General features: G+C 42.3%; 1 long non-coding RNA gene across 5 annotated transcripts in view; it reads right to left on the bottom strand.

Annotated features, from left to right (window-relative positions):
- The window catches only part of LOC141407550 (uncharacterized), a 100850-nt gene that overhangs the window by 70085 nt on the left and 7602 nt on the right, over positions 1–23163 (bottom strand). Inside the window, exon 2 of one of the 5 annotated variants that reach the window (XR_012417001.1) lies at positions 10010–10100. The exons of the other annotated variants lie outside the window; for them this stretch is intronic. This is a non-coding gene — a long non-coding RNA (uncharacterized lncRNA). The remainder of the gene's footprint in view (positions 1–10009; positions 10101–23163) is intronic. 5 annotated transcript variants of the gene reach the window in all.

Here is a 23163-nt window from a genome sequence, read left to right on the forward strand (position 1 = left end):
CCCCATCCAAAGTTCTGTCATGGAAATGATGAATGAAGGCATGGGACTGTTGCTGAGAAGCCCTCTTAGCTGGGGACAGTGACTCCCAGGGCCACCACCAGTGAGCACGCCTGGGACCCAGGGGAAGGGAAGCAGCTCTAGGACCTCAGCTCTGAGGACATGCAGATCCTGCTCCCAGTGGTCCCAAGCCTCCAGTTCTGATCCCTATCTGTTGACAATCTGGACTCAGCTCCACTGTTACAAAGAACCATCCCCTAGGCAGGCACCGTGATTCACGCCTATAATCCCAGCACTGTGGGAGGCCAAGGTGGGTGGATCTTTTGAGGCCCGGAGTTCAAGACAAGCCTGGGCAACACAATGAGACCCTATCTTGAAAAAGAGAGAGAGAGAAAGTGAAAGAGAAGGAAGGAAGGGAGGGAGGGAGGGAGGGAGGGAAGGAAGGAAGGAAGGAAGGAAGGAAGGAAGGAAGGAAGGAAGGAAGGAAGGAAGGAAGGAAGGAAGGAAGGAAGGAAAGAAGGAAGGAAGAAAGGAAGGAAGGAAGAAGGGAAGGAAGGAAGAAGGGAGAGAGGGAGAGGAGGGAGGGAAGAAGGAGGGAGGGAAGGAAGGAAGGAAGGAAGGAAGGCAGGAAGGAAGGTAGGTTGGTTGATTTAAAAAGAAAAAGAAAACACAACCATCCTCTCCAACCAGCCCCAGTGAAGTGTATCCTGCCCATCCAAACAGGATGAGGCAAAGTCCAGCAGACTTGAGCCGACAAGGTTCAGGGGCGAGGCACAATAGGTAGAGTCGTGTTCCTCAGCATCCTCTCCGAAGCCTCTGGGCTAAGAGCTTTATATCTTGATATCATCCAACGACGTAAAACATCACTTCAACTTCCATGAAGGCCAAGTTGGCTCAGTGAGCTCCTATTTCTGCAAATTTCTCAAGTGGTTTCCTAGGGCCCTTTAAGGGAGCCCACAGCCTCTGCATGGGACCAGTCATCTCTTCATTAACCAGTTTAGATTCCCTTAAACCCATTCTTAGGTTTTCTTTTGTGGTTGTAGATATCATCTAAAAGTTTGGGAAACTGGTTCTAAGTGGGACCAGATAGGCCTCAGAGTTCAGTCCAGTCGAGAGAAGGGGCGTAAGGGGAGGGAGTGAAGCCATTCAGAGTTAGAAAGGCCTTACAGAGTACTTGGCCCAGTCTTTCATTTTGGAACAGAGGAAACAGAGACTTAGAGAGGTTAAGGGTTTGTCCAGAATCACTTGAAGTATTGATAGCAAAAATAGGGTGAGGACTTCAGGAGCCTAACTGTCCACCCCAGGTTCCTTCTGGTTAAAGCAGCACATGTGGTTTCCAAGGAAATCAGTCAACTCTTCAGCAGGAGGAGGTGAGGTTGCAGAGCAGAGGTTACTTACGGTGGTGCAGGCAGATACCCCATCGTAGCCACAGGAAATGAGTGCTTCAAATGGGGCTGCTACAGGAACAAAGAGCAAGGACACTGGCGTTAGAGGTAGCGTAGGACAGCATGTCACAAAGTGACAAATGCATGGCCTATGCAGCAGGTACTTTGGGAGTTGAGAAGAAGCAATTACCGGGCATAGGTGGATGGAAGTTATTGGGTAAGTTTCATCTTCCAGTTGGCAGGGCATGAATGTGTCATGCTCACTAAGGTTTACGCTGCATTTTTACGTGATACTACCCAGGCAGCAGAATGGAATTTAATAAAAAATGAGAATCGTAGTTGAAAAGGCTTCAGTATATTTTGCATTTACAACTGCATTTCAGAGGTCTGATTTTTCTGTCTAACCTGATAGACACAAAAGCGTATTGAGTTCTGTGAGTTCTATTTACAGTTTTGCATTAATGATGATTAATAACGTCTGCTATTTAAGTCAGATTTTGTGGAATGAGTATGCAAAGAATGAGCTGTTGGAGCAGCAACATGATTTCGTTGTTTTTTTCACCACTGCATTTATCCATTCTTTAATTTTTTTTTTTTTTTAATTCTTTGAGACAAGGTCTCACTCTGTTGCACAGGCTGGAGTGCAGTGACATGATCACGACTCACTGCAGTCTCAACTTCCCATGCTTGAGCAATCCTCCTGCCTCAGCCTCCAGGGTAGCTGGAACTATAGGCATGCACCACTATACCCAGCTAATTTTTTTAAATTTTCTTGTAGAGACGTGGTCTCATTATGTTGTCTGGGATGACATTTATCCATTCTTAATCATCTCCTCATTTTCATACAAAGCCAAAGTTCTCATTATTATTGGGGCAAAATTTTCCCCCAGTTTTCCCCATAGTTAGAAGTCCTTCCTTCCTTCCTTCCTTCGTTCCTTCCTTCCTTCCCTCCCTCCTTCCTTTCTTTTCCTTCCAGTTAGAAGTCCTTCCTTCCTTCCTCCCTCCCTCCCTCCCTTCCTTCCTTCCCTCCCTGCCTCCCTTCCTTCCTTCTTTCCCCCCATTAGAAGTCCTTCCTTCCTTCCCTACCTTCCTTCTTTCCCCCGTTAGAAGTCCTTCTTCCTTCCTTCCTTCCTTCCCTCCCTCCCTTCCTTCTTTTCCCCGTTAGAAGCCCTTCCTTCCTTCCTTCCCTCCCTTCCTTCTTTCCCCCGTTAGAAGTCCTTCTTCCTTCCTTCCTTTCCTTCCCTCCCTTCCTTCCTCTCCCTCTCTTTCTTCCTTTCACTCCTCTCCCCTCTCCTCCCCTTCCCTTTCCTCCCCTCTCCTTCCCTCCCCTCCCCTCTCCTCCCCTCCCCTCCTCTCCCCTCTCCTCTCTTTTTTTCTTTTTTTCTCTTTTCTTTTCTTTCTGAGATGGAGCCTTGCTCTGTCACCTAGGCTGGAGTACAGTGGCATGATCTCGGCTCACTGCAACCTCCGCCTCCCAGGTTCCAATGATTCTCGTGCCTCAGGCTCTGGAGTACCCGGGATTGCAGGCGCGTGCCACCACGCCTGGCTAATTTTTGTATTATTAGTAGAGATGGGGTTTCACCACGTTGGCCAGGCTGGTCTTGAACTCCTGACCTCAGGTGATCTACCCGCCTCAGCCTCCCAAAGTGCTGGGATTATAGGCGTGAGTCACCGCGCCCAGCAGAAAAGTTTCATTTTAACATGCAAACACCTCAACAAAGCCAACTGAGTCTACTTCTAAAAAGCCTCCCAGACGTACCCCTTCCTCTCCAGTCCTGCTGGCCACTGCCCTCTCCCAAATTCTCATGCGCACTTAACATTCATTTTACAGCAACAACCTCCTAACTGGTCTTTTTGCCTCCAGAAAAAAAAAAAAAATTAAGCAACTAAAACAATTAAATTCCTAAAGGCCAATAGATTATATATTCTGCACTGCACAGGTGTAAATTCTGTGCCACATATTCAAGGCCAGAGCGCAGTCTGATGTTACAGCCCGGCAGAAATTTCAGAAATGGGTGTTCCTCCAAGGAAGGTTTAAATTCTGCTGTTTGAAGTCCAGGAATTTTACCTGGCCTTCTTTGTACTCAGATGACCAACCAGCACTGGAGATTTACTAGCCCGTGTGCAAATTTCTGTCAACCTACCAAGCTTCCCACTCATCATTAGAAATCCCACACGCTACAGAGAGAAGGCAATTTGCAGATAACTTGAAAACATAAGAAACCCAAATACAAATCACTTAATCAGAGAAAACATTGCTCTCTTAAATTTAAACAAACAGTTTTTTTTTTTTTTAAGCCAAGATGTACTTATTGTCATTTCCAGAATTACTCTTGTAAGTATCTGGTTATCATAACCACAGAAAGACAGCTTATTAGTTTTAACTGCTGGATAAAAGCATGTAGCATTTTCAAGATTTCTGGTTTCACCCTTTTAACCCAAAGAGTAACTATAAATAGATGGTAAAGTCTGGGATTTCCACAGCTAAGTGCTGCTATAAATAGTTTTAAACATTTTCCCACTTCATGCTTTCAAAAAGAACATTCTCCACTTCCTTTCTTGGATAACCTCTGGGAATAAAGCGAATCACATTCAGAATTTTATTGAGGGAGTTTAACAAAACTCTTCTAATGAACCTTTTAGCAACTCTAAACATTTCTCAGATACTGCAAAAACTGGGAATAAAATGATTTAACAAATGTGTTAATTTAAATTGGTATTTACACTGAAATAGGTATTTTTGAGAAATGCATTTAGAAACGCATTTCCTTTAGTAACCACCAGCAAAGTGGTTACTAAAGGAAAGAAATATATTTCCTTCAACATTCCTTCTATGATAACATCTAGGGGTGTGAATTCATGCTTGTTGTCAGGTGTCCAGACTGACCTTTTTCTTAGGGAATATTCATAAGACAGACACAAAGAGACACAAAGATCCTTGGTTCTTTGTGAAATCCCTGCCATGGAGCGCTTTCCCGAGGGACATGCCTGTAGCCGTCAGAGTGAAGCCAGTGCTGTGCAGGACCGTCCCATCTCTCCACAGCAGAAAGGTTCCTAATGCCTGCCTTCTAGCAACCTCTGCTGGTCGTTATTTCTGACTGGGAAGAAAGTAGAATTAGCCAGTCTTCCCCATGGCAGGAAAATTAAGCAAAGAAAAAACACCCATGAAACAGGTCACATCAGTGAAACTCATGTTTCTGTTTTATATTTTAATGAAAAGGGACAATGGAAGGATTATAAATGATTTTTTAAATATTCGTGTTTTCTTAAAAAATAGCTATTTTTTGAGCAGTTTTAGGTTTGCACAAAAGGTATAGAACATTCCCATGTATCCCTTCACCTTCAGTTTTCCCTATTTTTAATATCTTGCAATAGTGTAGTACATTTGTTACAAACGATGAGCTAATATTGATATATTCTTATTAATCAAACTCCACAGTTTACATTAGGGCTCACTCTTATGTTGTACATTCTATGGGTTTTGACAAATGTAGAATGATACGTATCCACCATTATAATGTCAATGAGAATGACAGTTTCACTGCCCTAGAAATTCCCTGTGCCCCATCCATGCATTGTCTTTCACCACAACCCCTGGCAACCACTGATCCTTTTACTGTCTCCGTAGTTTTCCAGAATGGCACATATCCGGAATTCTACAGTATGCAGCCTTTTCAGATTGTCTTCCTTCATTCCGTAATATGCATTTAAGGGTTCATCCATGTCTATACATGGGTTGATAGCTCATTCCTTTTTAGCACTGAATAATGCCCATTGTCTGGATGCGCTGGAGTTTATCTTCCGACCACCTCTACTCAAAGGCGTCTCGGTTGTTTCCAAGTTTTGGCAATTATGAATAAGGCTACTATAAAAATTTGTGTGCAGGTGTTTGTGTTGACAGGAGTTTTCAGCTCTTTGGGATATATGCCAAGGAATATGATTTCTGCATTGTATGGTGAGAGTAGTTTTAGTTTTGTAAGAAACTGCCAAGCTGCCTTCCAAAGCATCTGTGCGATTTTGCATTCCCACCGGCAACGAGTGACAGTTCCTGTTGCTCCACATCCGTGCCAGCATTTGGTGGTGTCAGAGTTCTGGTGTTAATTGTTTTAGTTTTTCAATATGTTTTTGTCTACTAGGTATGTAGTGGTATCTCACGGCTGTTTTGCTTTGCATTTCTCTAATGATAAATGTTGTTGAGCATCTTTTCATGTGTTTATTGTCATCTGTATAGTTTCTTTGGTGAGGTGTTAAGATCTTTTGTCCATTTCTTAATTGTTTGCCTTCCTAGTACTGAGTTTTAAATGTTTTGTGTATATTTTAGATATCAGTTTTTATCTTTTATAAACTTTGCAAACATAGACTTTTTTCCCCTAAATTCTGAATATAGTCGATATCTTAAAAACAATCCTTCTTCTTTGTTTCCTTCATTCATTTAGTCATTCAGTCAGCATTTGTTATGTAACCTACTACAAATACTAGGTGCCAAGAGTACAGGATAAAACGATGGTCCTGAAACTTAAGGAGCTCACCCTACAGTAAGGAATGTTAAGAAACTATAGATATGCTGCAAAAAGCATCACATAAACCTTGAGCACATTATGCTAAGTGAAGTAAGCCAGTCACAAAAAGACAAATACTCTATTATTCCACTCATGTAAGGAGCCTAGAGTAGTCAAATTCATAGACAGAAAGTAGAGCAAGGGTTATTAGGGGCTGTGGGGAGGTGGGAGTTAGGGGTTGTTGTTTAGGGGGTACAGGGTATCAGTTTTGCAAGATGAAGGAGGGTGACTGTACAACAACATCAGTGTGCTTAGTGCTACTGAACCCTACACTTAAAATTGGTTATGATAGTAAATTTTAAGTTATATGTATTTTGCCACAAAAATAAATTAATTTAAAAACTAACTGTTATGCAGAGGTGTGGATAAATGGCACAGGAAAACAAGTACAGGAGTGATTAAACTTCTACAAGATGTATATACTCATATAGATCACTATATTAAATAGGGCAAGAGCTTCAGGTCAATTTGTCTTTATTCTTTAAAAGGTTTTTATATGTAAGTGCAAAAGATGAGACCTAGGGAATGGCACACTAGAATCTATACTAGGGACAGGAGTGGAGTAAAAAGCAAAGTGAATGCTTTGAAGATCTAAAATCTGAAAATTGAGCAAGCTTTCTTGCATCCAACATGACAGCAGAGGGTCAGTTGAACAAATCCGTGTCCAAAAGAAAAAAAGGCAAGCCATTTGCTTAGTGGAGGAAAACTTTTCCTAATTAAAAACAAAATCCCAACCTTGAAAGAGCCACAGATCTTATCATGATCTTACTACCATTACACCAACATTCATGTCATTAAAAACAATTATCTGGAGCGATTATCCAACTATAGACATATATATGGGCAAGAACTAGAAGAAACCAGAGGATTAAGAAAATAGTTTGACACTGATATATTCATCGAATATTATACTTAGTGTCCTCTGTATGCCAAGCACAGTCCTGGGTGTCAGGGACACAACAGTGAACAAAACAGATAAAACTCCTTGCCCTCATGTAGTTTACATGTTAATGTGGAAGACAGAAGAGAAACCACACAGATAAGGGTGGTTCAAAGATGACTTCCAACAATTCCTCGAATTGCTGCACACACTTGTCACTCTCCTCAAGAGGCGGAATCTCTTTTCCTTTCATTTGTATCTGGTTGGCCCTGAGACTTGCTCCAACCTATAGGATATGATAAAGTGCAGACATGCCTTTTAGAGGACTAGCTCCTGAGAGACCTCACAGCTTCCACACTCCCTTGCTTGAAGCCTAGAGCCATCAGGTAAGAAGTCTGGCTGTCCTGCCGGAGGGAAGAGACTCAGCCAGCCCCCAGCTGAAGTGCAGATGCCTGAGTGAAGCCAGGTGGGTGTCCCAGTCCCAGCTGAGCTTCCAGATGAAGGCAACAGAGTTGTGACTCCCACTGGCACCATGTCCAGCAGAAGGACCATCCAGCTGAGCCCAGTCAAATCACAGAATCTTGAGAAACCATATGTCATTGTTTTAAGCCCCTAAGCTTTGGGGCAGTTTGATATGCAGCTAATTGAAATAATAGGCTCAATGTAGTGTAGGTTCATTACTGACAGCCCAGGGCAGTGCTAGAGCCTGTGAGTATTGGCTCACAAGAGGCAATACATTTTCAGGAGTTTTGTGAGCCATTATTAAGAATTACATTATATAAGCTTATATTACACACATTTTAACAAATGATATTCAAATACATGTAACTATTTTACTACTGTCTGTTCTTGAGGTTATTTGCATGCACTGTGTCTGCATGGTGGAAATACGATGTCATGGTATGCTATTGTGCATCTCTTCCCACCTCCGTGTTCAGCCATGGGATGAGCATTTACACCATGGAAATTGGCAAGCTCTATAAACCAGAGCTTGATTGTTCTGTTGATTATCTGGACTTAAGAAAATGATGGAGAAAAATGTTGCTGTAGATTAAACTTAAAAGTGTATTATGGCCGGGCACGGTGGCTCATGCCTGTAATGCCAGCACTTTAGGGGGCCAAGGTGGGTGGATCATGAGGTCAAGAGATTGAGACCATCCTTGCCAACATGGTGAAATCCTGTCTCTACTAAAAATACAAAAATTAGCCGGGCACAGTGGCACGTGCCTGTAATCCTAGCTACTTGGGAGGCTGAGGCAGGAGAATCACTTGAACTTGGGAGGTGCAGGTTGCAGTAAGCTGATATCACGCCACTACACTACAGCCTAGCAGCAGAGCGAGACTCCGTCTCAAACAAACAAACAAACCAACAAAAAGTGTATTACGTCTATAACTGCTACAATATGAATAGCACAAGAATTTGAGGAAATATTCTTCCAGAAAAGCGTCATTCAATTCAGGAAACAAATGAGATTTCAATACACATCTTTGTCATTTTACTTTGGTCTTCCTCATAAACATAAACAAATGCAGCAATCAACATTCATGCTGGAACTGTATTCACTTGACAATGGAAACCAGAGGTTGGCTACAAGAATACTGCAAAAATTAACAAAAATGCTCTATGAGAATTAATTGGTTATTTGGAACTTATAAGACATACAGTAAGGAGTCATGGGTTTTTAAATATATATATATGTGTGTATATATATATATATATCTGGGGAATAAGCTTATTATAAATTTTACTGATAGAAGAGGCATCAATTTATAAATAAAAATTATATATATATATGTCTTCCCCTGCCCTGCTCCAGTCCCCCCACCCCTGCTCCAAAGAACCAGTGGTTAAACAGTTACCAGCATACCTCTGGTTATTTCTCACTGCAGTACAAACTAGCCTATCTCTAGCCTATCTTCACTGACACATTAGTAAAATAGAGTGACTTCACCTCGTTGGTTTCTACTTCATCTCTTGTCAAACCACATTTTTGTTATGTTTCATGTGTTTTATTTTCAGCATATTACATCCTTCTCTTGAGAAGCCTGGTGGAAGTATTTCTTTAGTGGTAGGGGAGGTGGTGTTCTGGATTTCAAAGCATTTCCAGTGATGCTGTGCCACGCTACATTCTAAACAGCCACTTCTCACTCCCCTTCCTAGCGCCTCTGGGCCAAACTTTTGCTCCCTGACTCCTGAGAACTGAGGGAGCCTCTTTCTCTATAAAAACAGTCTTATTCACCACATTCAGGGCACTGGGGTCTGGACAGTCATTCCCAACAAGGTCAGTCTCTATGACTCTATCAATTAACATATCTCTGGACCCTATGATGGGTTTTTGACAGTCTAAGAGATTACTCACATGTATTAGATCAATAGACATTCAAATAAACATAAAAGAATAAAAATAAGTAAGATATAAATGGGGGTGTAAGGCATTACATCTATTTTACACATGAACCTGCAAATCGGGCAAGGCTCTGGGGGCTGGTTCCTTCGGTTGACCTGCAGGCTGGTGGTGGGATCATTTACGGGCACACCCCCTCACATGTCTGGTGCCTGGGGTGGGAAGACGCAAGCATACAGAGTTGAAGGGAAGAATTAAACCATTTGTAATTTTATTTTTTTTAATTTCCCACACTGCAGTGATGTACATACTTGAAATTTAGATAAGTCCAATTTACCTATTTTTCTCTTTTATTGCCAGTGCTTTTGGTGTCATTTCCAAGAAATTACTGCCAAATCCAATGTCATGAAGGTTTTCCCTGGTGTTTTCTTCTATGAGTTTTATAGCTTTAGCTTTTACATTTAAGTCTTTGACTTATTTTGAGTCCATTTTTGTATGTGGTGTAATGGAAGAGTCCAACTTCATTCTTTTGCATGTGGATATCCAGTTCTCTCAGCACCATTAATAACACTACCCCTTCCCTGGAGAGGGACTTTTGGAGCCCTTGTCAAAAGTCAATCAATGATATATGCAGTGGCTTATTTCTTGGCTGTCTTCTCTATACCATTGGTTTCCCTCTCTGTCTTTAAGCCAAGACCACACTATTTAATTACCATGGTTTTATAGTAAGTTTTGAAATCAGGAACTGTGAGTCCTCCAACTATAATCTTCTTTTTCAAGATTATTTTAGCTGTTCAGGGTTTCTTAATATTCCATATGACAGCCAGGTGGAGTAGTACACACCTGTAATCCCAGCTATTCAGTAGGCTGAGGCGAGATGATTACTTGAGCCAAGGAGTTCAAGTCCAGCCTAGGCAACATCGTGGCACCCTGTCTGAGAGAGAGAGAGAGAGAAAGAGAGAGAGAGAGATTTTCTGTAAACTTTAGGATAGGCTTTTCTGTTTCCATATACAGGCCAGGCATGGTGGCTCACTCCTGTAATGCCAGCACTTTGGGAGGCCGAGGTGGGCAGATCACCTGAGGTCAAGAGTTCAAGGCCATCTTGGCCAACATAGCAAAATCCTGTCTCTACAAAAATACAAAAACTAGCCAGGCATGGTGGTGTGTGCCTATAATCCCAGCTACTTGGGAGGCTGAGGCGGGAGAATTGCTTGAACCTGGGAGGCAAAGGTTGCAAGGAGCTGAGATCGCACCATTGCACCCCAGCATGGGCGACAGAGCAAGACTCCATCTCAAAAAAAAAAAAAAAAAAAAATGCCATTGAGAGGGATTTCACTGAATTTGTAAATCCCTTCAGGTAGTATCCCCATTTTAGCAATATTGTCTTCCAGTACATGCACATGGGGGTAATTTTTCATTTACAATTTCAATATTTTGGGGATTTTCAGTGCACAAGCCTTTCACCTCTTAGGTTAAATGTATTCCTAAGGATTTTAGTCTTTGTATCGTAAATGACAGTTTTTAAGTCTCCTTTTCAGGTTGTGATTGTGAGTTGTAGAAATGTAACTGATTTTTTCTATGTTGATTTTGCATCCTGCAACTTCGCTGGACTTGTTGATTGGCTTTCATTCAAAAATGTATTTTGTCTTCATTTCTGAAGGATATAGTTGATGCACATAGAATTCTGGGATGATAGAGTATTGTTGGAGGAATGGGGTTTGGCTGCTTTTTTTTTTTTTTTTTTTTTTGAGGTGGAGTTTCACTGTCTCCCAGGCTGGAGTGCAGTGGCACGATCTCGGCTCACTGCAAGCTGTGCCTCTCAGGTTCACGCCATTCTCCTGCTTCAGCCTCCCGAGTAGCTGGGACTTCAGGCTCCCGCCACTATGCCCAGCTAATTTTTTTGTATTTTTTTAGTAGAGATGGGGTTTCACCGTGACAGCCAAAATGGTCTCGATCTCCTGACCTCGTGATCCGCCTGCCTCGGCCTCCCAAAGTGGTGGGACTACAGGCATGAGCCACTGTGCCCGGCCTGCTGCTTGTTTTTTAATTTCAGCACTTAAAAGATGTTCCACTGTCTTCTGGCCTCCATGGTGCCAGTGAGAAATCTTCAAATTTTTCTTCCCCTATATGTAATCTGTTGTTTTCATCTACCTGCTCCCCACCCCTCTTCTTCTTTTCCTCTTGCAGTTAGATTATCGTGTCTTGGCACAATATTTTTCATGTGTATCTTGATTGGGGTTCATGGAAGTTTATGTTTTTCCCTGAATTTGGTAAGTTTTAAACATGCCATTATGTTACAAATAATTTTTCCACACCTATCTCTCTTCTCTTCTGGGGCTCCAAAGACATAAAGGTGAAACGTTTTGATATTATCCCACAGGTCCCTGAGGCTCTGCTCATTTTGTTTTAAATCTTTGTTCTTTCTCGACTTCAGACTGGATAATTTCTATTGATCATTTTCCATTGTTTCTCTGACATCTCCATTCTACTATTAAGCCCATCCAGTGAATTATCTTCTTGCACTATATTTTTCAGTCCTAAAATATTCATTTTGTTCTTTTTTATAGTTTTGATGTTCCTACTGAGAACTCATTTCCATTTTTTCATTTATTTCAAGTATAGTTATAATAGCTCTTTAAAGACTTTGTGTGCTAATTTCAATATCTGGGTCATCTCATGGTTGCCATTTGTTGATTGTCTTTTCCCTTGGGAAATGGGAATATTTTTCTGGTTGTTTGTATATCAAGTAATTCTGATATCTATCTTGGACATATTATTATGTTGAGCAGCTCTGGGCTCTGTGTGATCATGCTGATTTTTTGTGGTTTGTTTTAGCAAGCAATCAGCTTGTTTTGGTTCAGACGACAAGTTCCTTTTTGCTTTCTGTGGGCAGTGTTTTCTATCTCAGTTTTCCAAGCCTTTCTTATGCTTCTCTGGGTCTGTTCTGTGCACTCACAGCTCTGGATGAGCTCGAGAGTTGGCTAGATTCATACACACAATTAGGGGATGCCCTTCTCCAAAGCACTGCTGAGATGTCCCCTACATGGTCTGACTCTCAGGAGCCCCTTTTCCCAGTTCCTCTGACCATAATCATAGTTTTCTCTTGGGGTTTCGGCTGCCCTTATCATCACCACAGTAGTATAGCTGTGCAAGGTGAGCTGCCCTTGTGGCTGGACCAGACAGAAAAAAGGAAGAAAAGAAAAGTAAATGGGGACTTCCCATCCCCTGCACTCTTGACTCATTTTTCTGTGGTCAGAAAGGAAGGGTTTCTTTCTCTTTTTTTTGAGACAGAGTCTTGCTCTGTCACCCAGGCTGGAGTGCAGTGGCATAATCTTGGCTCACTGCAACCTCCGCCTCTCAGGTTCAAGCGATTCTCATGCCTCAGCCTCCGGAGTAGCTGGGATGACAGGCACACGCCACCACACGAGGCTAGTTTTTGTATACTAGCCACACGAGGCTAGTTTTTGTAGAGACAGGGTTTTGCATGGCGATTCTCAAACTCCCTGTCTGAAGCAACTCTCCTGCCTCGGCCTCCCAAAGTGCTGGGATTACAGGAGAGAGCCACCATGCCTGGCTGAAAGGAAGGGGTTCTCTTAAAGTTTCTGCTCTGTGTGTCCACTGTGAGGTTCTACAGTTCATGTTGCAGGCCACCCTTGTGTGGAAGGCAAAAGATGAAGAAAGAAAAAAAACTTGGAAACTCACTGATATTGGTTATTCTTCAAGTTTTTCTCTCCCCTGCTGTTGTTTACTTTTCAGAGTCTTCAGGTAGATGCCTTTGTTCTCAAAGTTTGTTGTAATCAGTGGAAGAGATATGGACTAAAATATTCTTGTTGAATTTAGAAAAGAGGTCTGGTCAATCTCACTTACTGGGCTGTTAGCTCCAAGAAGGCATAGACCATGTCTGTCTTCTCCCATGTGATACATGGTAAGGTCAAAATAATTGTTAAATTAATTAATATTGGGCAAAGAAGAATGAACAATAAAATATTGAAGTACATTTTTAAATATTGAAGTAAATTTTTAAAAACTTTAATTTTAGGTTCAGGGGCATATGTGCAGTTTTGTTACACAGGTAAACTCATACCACAGGGGTTCGTTATACAGATTATTTCATCATCCAGGTACTAAGCCTACTACCCAACAGTTATTCTTCCTGATCCTCTCCCTCCTCCCACTCTTTACCCTCAAGTAGGCCTCAGTGTGTGTTGTTCCCCCTTTGTGTCCACGTGTTCTCATCATTTAGCTCCCAGTTGTGAGAACATGTGGTATTTGGTTTTCTGTTCCTGCATTAGTTTGCTAAGGATAATCACTTCCAGATCCATCCGTGTTCATGTAAAGGACATAATCATTCTTTCTATGGCTTCATAGCATTCCATGGTGTATATGTACCACATTTTCTGCATTCAATCTGCCATTGATGGGCATTTAGGTTGAGTCCATGTCCTTGCTATTGTGAATAGTGCTGCAATGAACAGTTGCCTGCATGTGTCCTTATGGTAGAATGATTTAGACTCCTTTGGGTATACACTCAGTAATGAGATTGCTGGGTTGAACGGTAGTTCTGTTTTTAGCTCTGTGAGGAATTGCTACACTATTTTCTGCAATGATTGATCTAATTCACATTCCAACAGTGAATAGGCATTCCTTTTCCCCCACAACCTCGCCGGCATCTGTTATTTCTTGACTTTTTAATAATAACAATTTTGACTGGCGTGAGATGGTATCTCATTGTAGTTTTGATTTCTCTAATGATCAGTGATACTAACCTTTTTTCATATGCTTGTTGGCCATATGTATGTCTTCTTTTGAAAAGTATCTGTTCATGTCTTTTGCATTAATTTTTAAAAACACTTTATGTAAACAGAATATATGTAGTGTGTCTAAGTGTGAGATAATGTTGTAGGAGTGATGTATCTTTTGCATAAGGCTTGCAATTAATGGCAAAAATTCTGTAGGCACATCATGGTTTAGAAAGATTTAAATGGAAGGATTTTGTTTCCCGTTGTAATATTAAATAATAAAGCTCTTGGCAGAAAAAGATAAATCTGAAAGTAATATATTATTCAGGAAATAAGAGAAAAAAATCATTTAAAAATCCGAGTTTTAAGTTTTGATAACAAAAATAGCAATAATATGCAGTAGAGAAAATAAAGGAAGCAAAGAAGCTTATTATCCCCTCTTAGTATGTGACACAAGCCTTAAAAGCCAGAGACAATGGAAGCTGTATCTTTGAACTCTTCTTTGAGGTATCAGTACCTGTCCAAAGGAGACAAAACCATCAGAAAGACATAGAGAAGGCCGGGCGCAGTGGCTCACACCTGTTATCCCAGTACTTTGGGAGACTAAGGCAGGTGGATCATGAGGTCAGGAGTTCAAGACCAGCCTGACCAACATGGTAAAACCCTGTCTCTACTAAAAATACACAAAAAATTAGCCGGGCGTGGTGGCACACGCCTGTAATCCCAGCTATTCAGGAGGCCGAGGCAGGAGACTCACTTGAACCTGGGAGGTGGACATTGCAGTGAGCTGAGATCGCCCCACTGCACTCCAGCCTCCAGCCTCCAGCCTGGGCAACGGAGTAAGACTCCGTCTCAAAAAAAAAAAAAAAAAGACATGCAGAAGCCGGATTATAAAACGGTCACAGGCCAAGGCCAGAGACACATATCTGGGGTCATCTGTCCAGAGAGAGCCACATTACGTAAGATGCTGTTGACATCTTTTGGCAGAGGCGAAGGGGAATTATCACGGGGGTCCCCTAGTGGGCTGGAAGAGTGATTGATGTTCAGGCGCGGATAACTACGGCTCATTCCAGTGGTTTGTCTCCAATGTTCTCTTTACAAAAAGGAAAGGAATCAGGGCAGGGACATTTCCAAAATATATATCTTTCAACAGAAAAGAATAATTTGTTTAAATGACAGAAATTATTAGAAGATTATAGATGGGAGAGATGGTTTGGTTAAATCTTAAGAGTCTCATTGTTTCAGAATTTTTGAAATGATTTCTAAGAAAACAAATTTGAAAAATAAAAGTGATTTTCAACACATTTTAAATAAAGCATGTAGATCCTTGAACACTCAATATGACCACACTGTTGAGTATTCAAAGTAGTGCTGAAAAATAGTATTAGACTGTAAAACTAAAAGCCAGGAGTGAAGGAAAAAATGGAAAAAAATTAAACGTTTTTAAGAGGCAGGCTAAATGCAAGGGGTATATTGGATTGGTGCCTGGATCGTCCCTAGCGAACGGCAGCAAGTATCATTCGATCATACACAGAAAGAAAAATAGCTGGTGAGTGGTAGAGGTGAGAAGGGAGAGCTGGCAGTCATGATGACTGCAACACACTTCCCCAGAGAATCACAAGGAAGCTGGAAGCAAAGTCTTCTACACTCCCGCATCCCTGGCCGACCAACTGACAGGTCTTCAAATCTGTAATTCTACACTTTAGTTTGCAAGGCAATCAAAGACTGGACTTCACTCACAATAGTATTTCAATGTGACTTTTGTCCTACTGGATATGCTATAATAAAATCTAAGTTACAACACAAAGAAAGAAATCAAAACGATCACTATAAAGTCCATTTTCTCTGCCAAGATAAGTGGAAGTATATGAAGTCAAACTTGAATCTGCATGGAGGACTAAGAATATGTACAAACACGTAAGCCAAGGTGAGGACATAGTGGAGGAGTTAATGGAATGGTGAGCAGTGACCTGGGAATTAGAAGCCGTGGGGCTTGGTCCCAGTGCCATTGGTACCAGTTGTGGGACCTAAGCAGACTGTGGCTTGCTTGGCCTTGATGTCATGTTTGTTAAAATTGTAGGCTGACTCAACATCCCAACAACCCTTCCTGGTCTTCTTACGGCAACTTTTGCATAAGTGGAAACTGTAGAAAAGAGAACACAAAGCCTCTGACATGCAGATGGCAAGACTTTAATATCACAAACTCAGAGGTTCCAAATAGGCAACAGGCCCTGCAACCTAATCACCATCAGTAGGAAGGGCTAGTGGGCTGAGCAAGGTGGCTCACAACTGTAATCCCAGCACTTTTGGAGGCCAAGGCAGGAGGATTGCTTGAGGTCAGGAGTTAAAGAGCTCCCTGGGCAATGCAGTGAGATCATGTCTCTACAAAAAATTTTTAAAGTTAGCTGGGAGTGGCGACATATGCAGTCCCGTGTACTCAGAGCCCTGGAGTTCAAGGCTGCAATGAGCTATCATCACACCACTGCACTCCAGCCAGGGTGGACAGAGAAAGACCTTGTCCAAAAAAAAAAAAAAAAACCCAAAAACAACAAAAAACAAGCAGCAGTAGCAGGAAGAAAAAAGAAGAAAGAAGAAAGAAGAAGAAGAAATCTACACTAACACAAAAGTTGTCAAATTTTGTAGCCTGGTCAACATAGCAAGACCCCATCTCTAGGGGAAAAAAAAATTGCCAGGCATGGTGGCATGCACCAGTAGTCTTAGTTACTCAGGAGGCTGAAGCAGAAGGATTGCTTGAGCCCACGAAATAATGACTGCAATGACCTGAGATCATGCCACCACCACACTCCAGTCGAGGCGACAGGGTAAGACCTTGATCTCAAAAAAAAAAAAAAAAAAAAAAGACTTGTGGATATAGCTAAAGAAGTACTTGCAAGAAAATGTATGGCTTTAAATTCATTTCTGAGAAAAAAAGGTTAAAAATCAACAAGCTTCCAACTCAAGAAGCTAAAAACCATCAAATTAAATACAGAGAAAGTAGAAGGAAATAAAAAGTTAGGTCAAAAATCAGTGAATCAAAAAGCAGGCAAAAAATAATCAATGAAGCCAAGAGTTGGTTCTTTAAAAATATTAACAAAATTAATTAGCCTGGCATGGTGGCACATGCATGGAATCCCACCTACTCAGTAGTTTGTGGCATGAGAATCGCCTGAAACTGGGAGGTGAAGATTGCAGTGAGCCAAGATCGTGCCACTGCACTCCAGCCTGGGCAACAGAGTGAGACTCTGTCTCACAAAACAATAACAACAAAATTATAAAATTGACAAAGTCCTTGCTTGTTTGTTCAATGGGGAAAAGGTGGGAAAACAAGATCACCAATATCAGTTATGAAAAAGGGGACATAATTATAGAGATAAAGAATATTATAAACAATTTTTTTGCTAGTAAATTTGACAACTTAGATGAACAAATTTCTTAAAAACCACAACTTACCAAATTTGACACAAGATAAAATAAGTAAGTTCAATTGTGTATATCTGAAAGCCATTAAAACATTTAATTTTTATTTTCAAAATCAGTATGTGTGTGTGTGAGTATGTGCACATGTGTGTAAAATCTACAGTTTAAAACCCTTCTACAGAGAAACCCAGGCTGAGCTCCAAAAGCTTAGCATTGACTTTAGCCTAAAGTTGTGCCTAACCACAGAGGGTCTGCACAGCATTGACTTCATCTTGGCCTCCTGGTACTTGCCTACTCTTCATGGGTTTTTGCTTCATTTCATTACTTGTTTTATTCTGCTGTTCTGCATGCATCATTGTAAGTCACCGTGCAGCTTCTTTGTAACAAAGTGAAACACAGTCATGCTATACTTAGAGATGCTATAAACACTGTACACTTACAGGCTACACTACATTTATAAATTAACCTTACTTTGCTGTAACTTGTTTAAAAACCAATTTTTAAAAACATTGTGATTCTTATAACACTTAGCCTAAAATACACATTGTACAGCTGTACAAAAGTATTTCCTTTCTTCATATCTCTATTCTATAAGCCATTTAAAAACCTTTCTATTACTTTCTAAACTTTTTTTTATTAAAAACTAAGACACAAACACATACATCAGCTTCAGTCTACACAGGGTCAGGATCATCAATATCACCATGTTCCATCTCCACATCTTATCCCACTAGAAAATATTCAGGGGAAATAACAGGTTTGGAGCTGTCATCTCCTATGACCACAATCCATCCTTCTGGATTTCTCCTGAAGGACCTCCCTGAGGCTCTTTAGGAAGTGTTGCTATTTTCAGAAATATGTCTTTGGTGGTTTGCTTGGTTTACTTCTTTTTTATATCACAGATTTGTGTTGGGCTCTATGTTTTCAAACTTTTTAAGGAGCTTTCTGAGGTCTACAAAAGCTTCTGCCAAACCTTCACTGTTAATTTTCTTGGGAGTTCTTTTTTCTCTCAGTTTCCTCTTCTCTTGTCTCTTCTTCAGCTATGCATTCCTGTTCCAGTTCCAACAGCTCCTCATTCTTCTCCTCTACATCATCCTCATTCACACCTAGTTGGAGCCGTTTGCTATGACAACCACAGCCTTGGTGTTTGCAACCTCCTCATCCTGGCTAATCCTTTGAAGTCACAGACAAACCTCTTGAGTGTCTTCGTCCAGATTCCATTCATACACGCCTTGGTGACCATGCCAAGGTTCTTGATGCAGTCAGAGTAAGGGAGGAGACCACCCCTCATATTGTCTTATGCCCAATTTCTGCCTCCAAAGGAAGAAAGTGAAAACTAAAACGCAGAAATGAAATCCACAGGCAGACAGCCCGGTGCTGGAACCTGGGCCTGGTAGTTAAAGATCGACCCCTGACCTAACTGGTTCTGTTATCTATAGATTCCAGACATTGTATGGAAAAGCATTGTAAAAATCCCCATCCTGTTCTGTTCCGATCTGATTACCAGTGTATGCAGCCCCCAGTCACATACCCGCTGCTTGCTCAATCGATCACGACCCTCTCATGTGGACCCCCTTAGAATTGTGAGCCCTTAAAAGGGACAGGAATTGTTCACTCGGGGAGCTCGGCTCTTGAGACAGGAGTCTTGCAGATGCTCCCGGCCGAATAAACCCCTTCCTTCTTTAACTCAGTGTCTGAGTTTTGTCTGCGGTTTGTCCTGCTACAATAGATGTTGTAATCCTTCTAGAGTTGCATCAGTGTCTTCTCAGCATCTTCCTCAGCCACAGCAATAGTCTAGGCAAAACTCCTTCTCAGGTAGCGGGCCTTAAAGGCACCATAAGTCCTTGGTCCACTGGTTGAATCAAAGAAGTAGTGTTTTGGAAGTAGAAACACCACCTCAATATTGGGATGCAGATCACCAATAAAGGGATTATGTGTGGGACCATTAAAGGTAAGCACAATCTTGAGAGGTACCGTACGTTCTCCAAACAATGCTGCCAACTTCATTACTTCCTGCTCTCCCAAAGCATCAACATGTATGTGGTTTTGAGTTTCCATGTGATATGGTTTGGCTGTGTCCCCACCCAAATCTCATCTCGAATTGTAATCCTCATAATCCCCAAGTGTTGAGGGAGAAACCAGGTGGAGATGATTGGATCATGAGGGTGGTTTCCCCCATGCTGTTCTCATGACAGTGAGTGAGTTCTCATGACATCTGATAGTTTTACAAGCGTCTCGCATTTCCCCTGCTGGTACTCTCCCTCCTGCTGCCTTGTGAAGAAGGTGCCTGCTTCTGCTTAGCCTTCCATCATGACTGTAAGTTTCCTGAGACCTCCCCAGCCATGTAGAACTGTGAGTCAATTAAACCTCTTTTCTTTAATAAATTACCCAGTCTTGGGTATTTCTTTATAGCAGCATGAGAATGGACTAATAATACACCATGGTAACAATTATGACTGTAATTCTCTATTACTTCTGTGCTCCAGTGCTTACTTCCGTTTGGCTATAGCTTTTTTGTTTCCAGTGATTTAATTACTTGATCTATGACTTAATTACCTTGGATCCAATCACCAGGGGCTGAAGGGGACGATTTCCTTGTACAAATTTGCTTCTTTAGCTCTATCTCGTATAGCAGTGCCTCCAGGGAGTGAAAGCACCTTTACAAGAGGAAATCGTGATGGTGAAAGAGATCTGATCTAACCAACCCCCAACTTGCCTTTAACCTCCAAACTGCTGTTAATCATTCCTGGGCTCAGGCTAAGCTAACTTTGGGAGACATCTAGTTTACAGTTTAAATGGTAATGTCTCTTCCCCAAAACTAAACTGCCTTTATAAAGTTAATGAAAGACAATCAGGTAGAAAGATGAGGGGAGCCTGAATTCTGCTCAGGTAAAGATGTGAATGGTTGCCAGCCATTGTTCCAGAGGTCACAAGATTTGAAATTTCCCCAACTACTCCTGCAGGTAACATTACTACTGTAGAACCTAAGACTGGCCTTTTGAGATGTCCTTTCAGGTATTTGCATTTTTGACAACTGACACACTGGGAGCATCAACTGGCCCTGTGGCCTCACCTAGAAGTAAACTCAGCACAGCATGCACGGGGACCATTTTCCACACCCCTATGATTGCATCCCCAACAAATCAGCAACACCCAAACTATCCTTGTAAAACTGTAGCCTCTGAACTTCCAGGGAGACTGATTTGCGTAATAAAACTCTGGTCTCCCATTCAGCTCATTCTGCATGAATTAAATTTTTTCTCTACTGCAATCCCCCTATCTTGATAAATCAGCTCTATCTTGGCAGCAGGCAAGATGAACCCACTGCATGGTTATAAGGGCACCTCCCATAAGGCAGAAGGATTGGGAAAGCGCCCATGTGCATCCACACAGTGGCAGTGTGCCAGGGACTTAGCAGGGCACACAGATTCCCTCACATAGAGTCTCAGGTCAAAGTAGGTGTTGGCCCTCAGAGTGGCCGGCCAGGTCCCACACTCACTCGCCCACGTGCTCCCTCCCTCGAGGGGCTGAGTGCAGTAGGCTGAGTAGACCCACCCCTGCTACAAGTCTGGTAAAGGGGTGGAGACAAATCCTGTGTCAGGAGGGGATCTAATTGATATTGCGCAAATAACTGGAGGGCACAGCTAGGCAAGGGTTTCAGAGCAAGTTGAGGCACAAACAGTTCTGTGAGAAGCACCTGTGGGATCTATTGTCCTGAGAGGGCTGTTTACCCAGAGAAGCCTCCTGGTGTGCTGGGAAGGGGCTAGCCGGCAATCTATTGTTTGGATAAATGGTCATTTAAGAGATTCCTGAAGAAAACAACAAAGTTATTGACTGGTTTTATATAGCCTTATCTTCCTGCACAAGAATTTCCTGGAACAAAGAGTTGAGAAAAGAAAAGAATTTTTATCTGAGGAATGCTAGTCTTTTTAATTATCAGGCCAAGAGAGACATTAAAGTAAGATCACAGGGCCGGGTGCGGTGGCTCAAGCCTATAATCCCAGCACTTTGGGAGGCCAAGGCAGGCGGATCACGAGGTCAGGAGATCAAGACCATCCGGGCTAACACGGTGAAACCCCGTCTCTACTAAAAATACAAAAAATTAGCCGGGCGTGGTGGCGGGCGCCTGTAGTCCCAGCTACTCGGGAGGCTGAGGCAGGAGAATGGCGTAAACCCGGGAGGCGGAGCTTGCAGTGAGCTGAGATCTGGCCACTGCACTCCAGCCTGGGTGACAGAGCGAGACTCCGTCTCAAAAAAATAAATAAATTAAAAAATAAATAAAGTAAGATCACAGAAGCCCAGCAAGGAGGTGTGTGCCTGTAGTCCCAGCTACTCGGGAGGCTGAGGCAGGAGGATCACTTGAGCCCAGGAGTTCAAGACCTGCCTGGGCAACATACCTAGACCCTGTATCATAAAAAATAAAAAAGAACATACAACAAGACCATGGTCACATCCTACTTCCCCCTTGAGCTACGCAATCATCTCTTAAAACTGTTTGCTATTGCCACAAGTAGCTATAAATTAACCTAATAATGCTGCAACTGACACTATAACCCACAACCTACAGCTTAGCAATATATAGCCAATCACTAATTAACGTTATTTATGTGACGCCAAAGAGAGTTCCTGACAAACCACTTTGTATCAGCCCACTCTCTTGTCCCCATTTCCCTTTAAAAATCCACTTGTAATCACTGCTAATTGGAGTGTATATTCAGGACAACTTGAAACTATGCTCCTGGGTTGCAGTCCTCAAGATTGGCCCCAATACACTCCCTATTTATGTTAATTTTGCCCCAGCTTCTTCCTTTTAGGTCAACAGAATCAAGTCACATTGAAGTTGGCTTAGTCCTGACAGTCAGGTCATATCACACCTAAGCATCGATGGTCTGGGCAGAGCTGTGTACTGAGGTCAGGGAAGTAGCTCATGGTACAGCCTTGCAGGCCACAGGCAGGACTTAATTTGGATTTTTTCTGAGCTGTGAGTATTTCAAGCACAGAAGTGATAAGAGTTTGCTAGGGCTGCTGTAACACAGTACCACACACTATGTGGCTTTTTAAAAAGGCATTTATTGTCTCTCAGTGCTGGGAGCAGAAAGTTTAAAAACAAGCTGTCAACAGGGTTGGTTCTTTGTGAAGGCTGGGAGGAAAACGACACCAAATATTTCACCCCAAAATAGACTTCTTTGACATGTTTCAAAATGGCTATTCAGAAGGCCTGTAAACACAATAATTGCCCTGCAAATCTAGTCTCCCCTTTTGAGTTGGGGGTGGTGGGGAGGAGGTTTGCATCTGCAGAGGAAATGAAGCAAAGTAAACAACAGCTGTAAGAAGGCTTTCTCTGAAGCCCCCTGGTCCGGGTCTAGGAAAGATGACCTGAGAGTCTCAAACCTTTAGAATCTGACAAACACTTCCCCGCCTACCTACCTTCTATTCTTCCTGAGGGCTGCTACCTTGGTTTCCTCTGCATAACAACACTGCCTTAGGTGCCAGGTCTCCTCTTCTCTCTCTCCCATAACCTGTTTTGCTAAGACCCAAGTCCCCATTCTTTCTGTAACCTCAAGATGGTATAAAAGCATCAACCGGCCTGAAGCGGTGGCTCATGCCTGTAATTTTGGCACTTGGGGAGGCCGAGGCAGGCAGATAACTTGAGGTTAGGAGTCTGAGACCAGCCTGGCCAACATGGTGAAATCCTAAAAACACAAAAATTAGCCGGGCGCGGTGGTGCATGCCTGTAGTCCCAGCTACTCGGGAGGCTGAGGTGGGAGAATCGCTTGAACCCAGGAGGCAGAGGTTGCAGTGAGCCAAGACTGTGCCACTGCACTCAGGCCTGGGCGACAG

This window comes from Macaca fascicularis, chromosome 8 (assembly GCF_037993035.2).
Source record: "Macaca fascicularis isolate 582-1 chromosome 8, T2T-MFA8v1.1".
Classification (NCBI taxonomy): domain Eukaryota; kingdom Metazoa; phylum Chordata; class Mammalia; order Primates; family Cercopithecidae; genus Macaca; species Macaca fascicularis.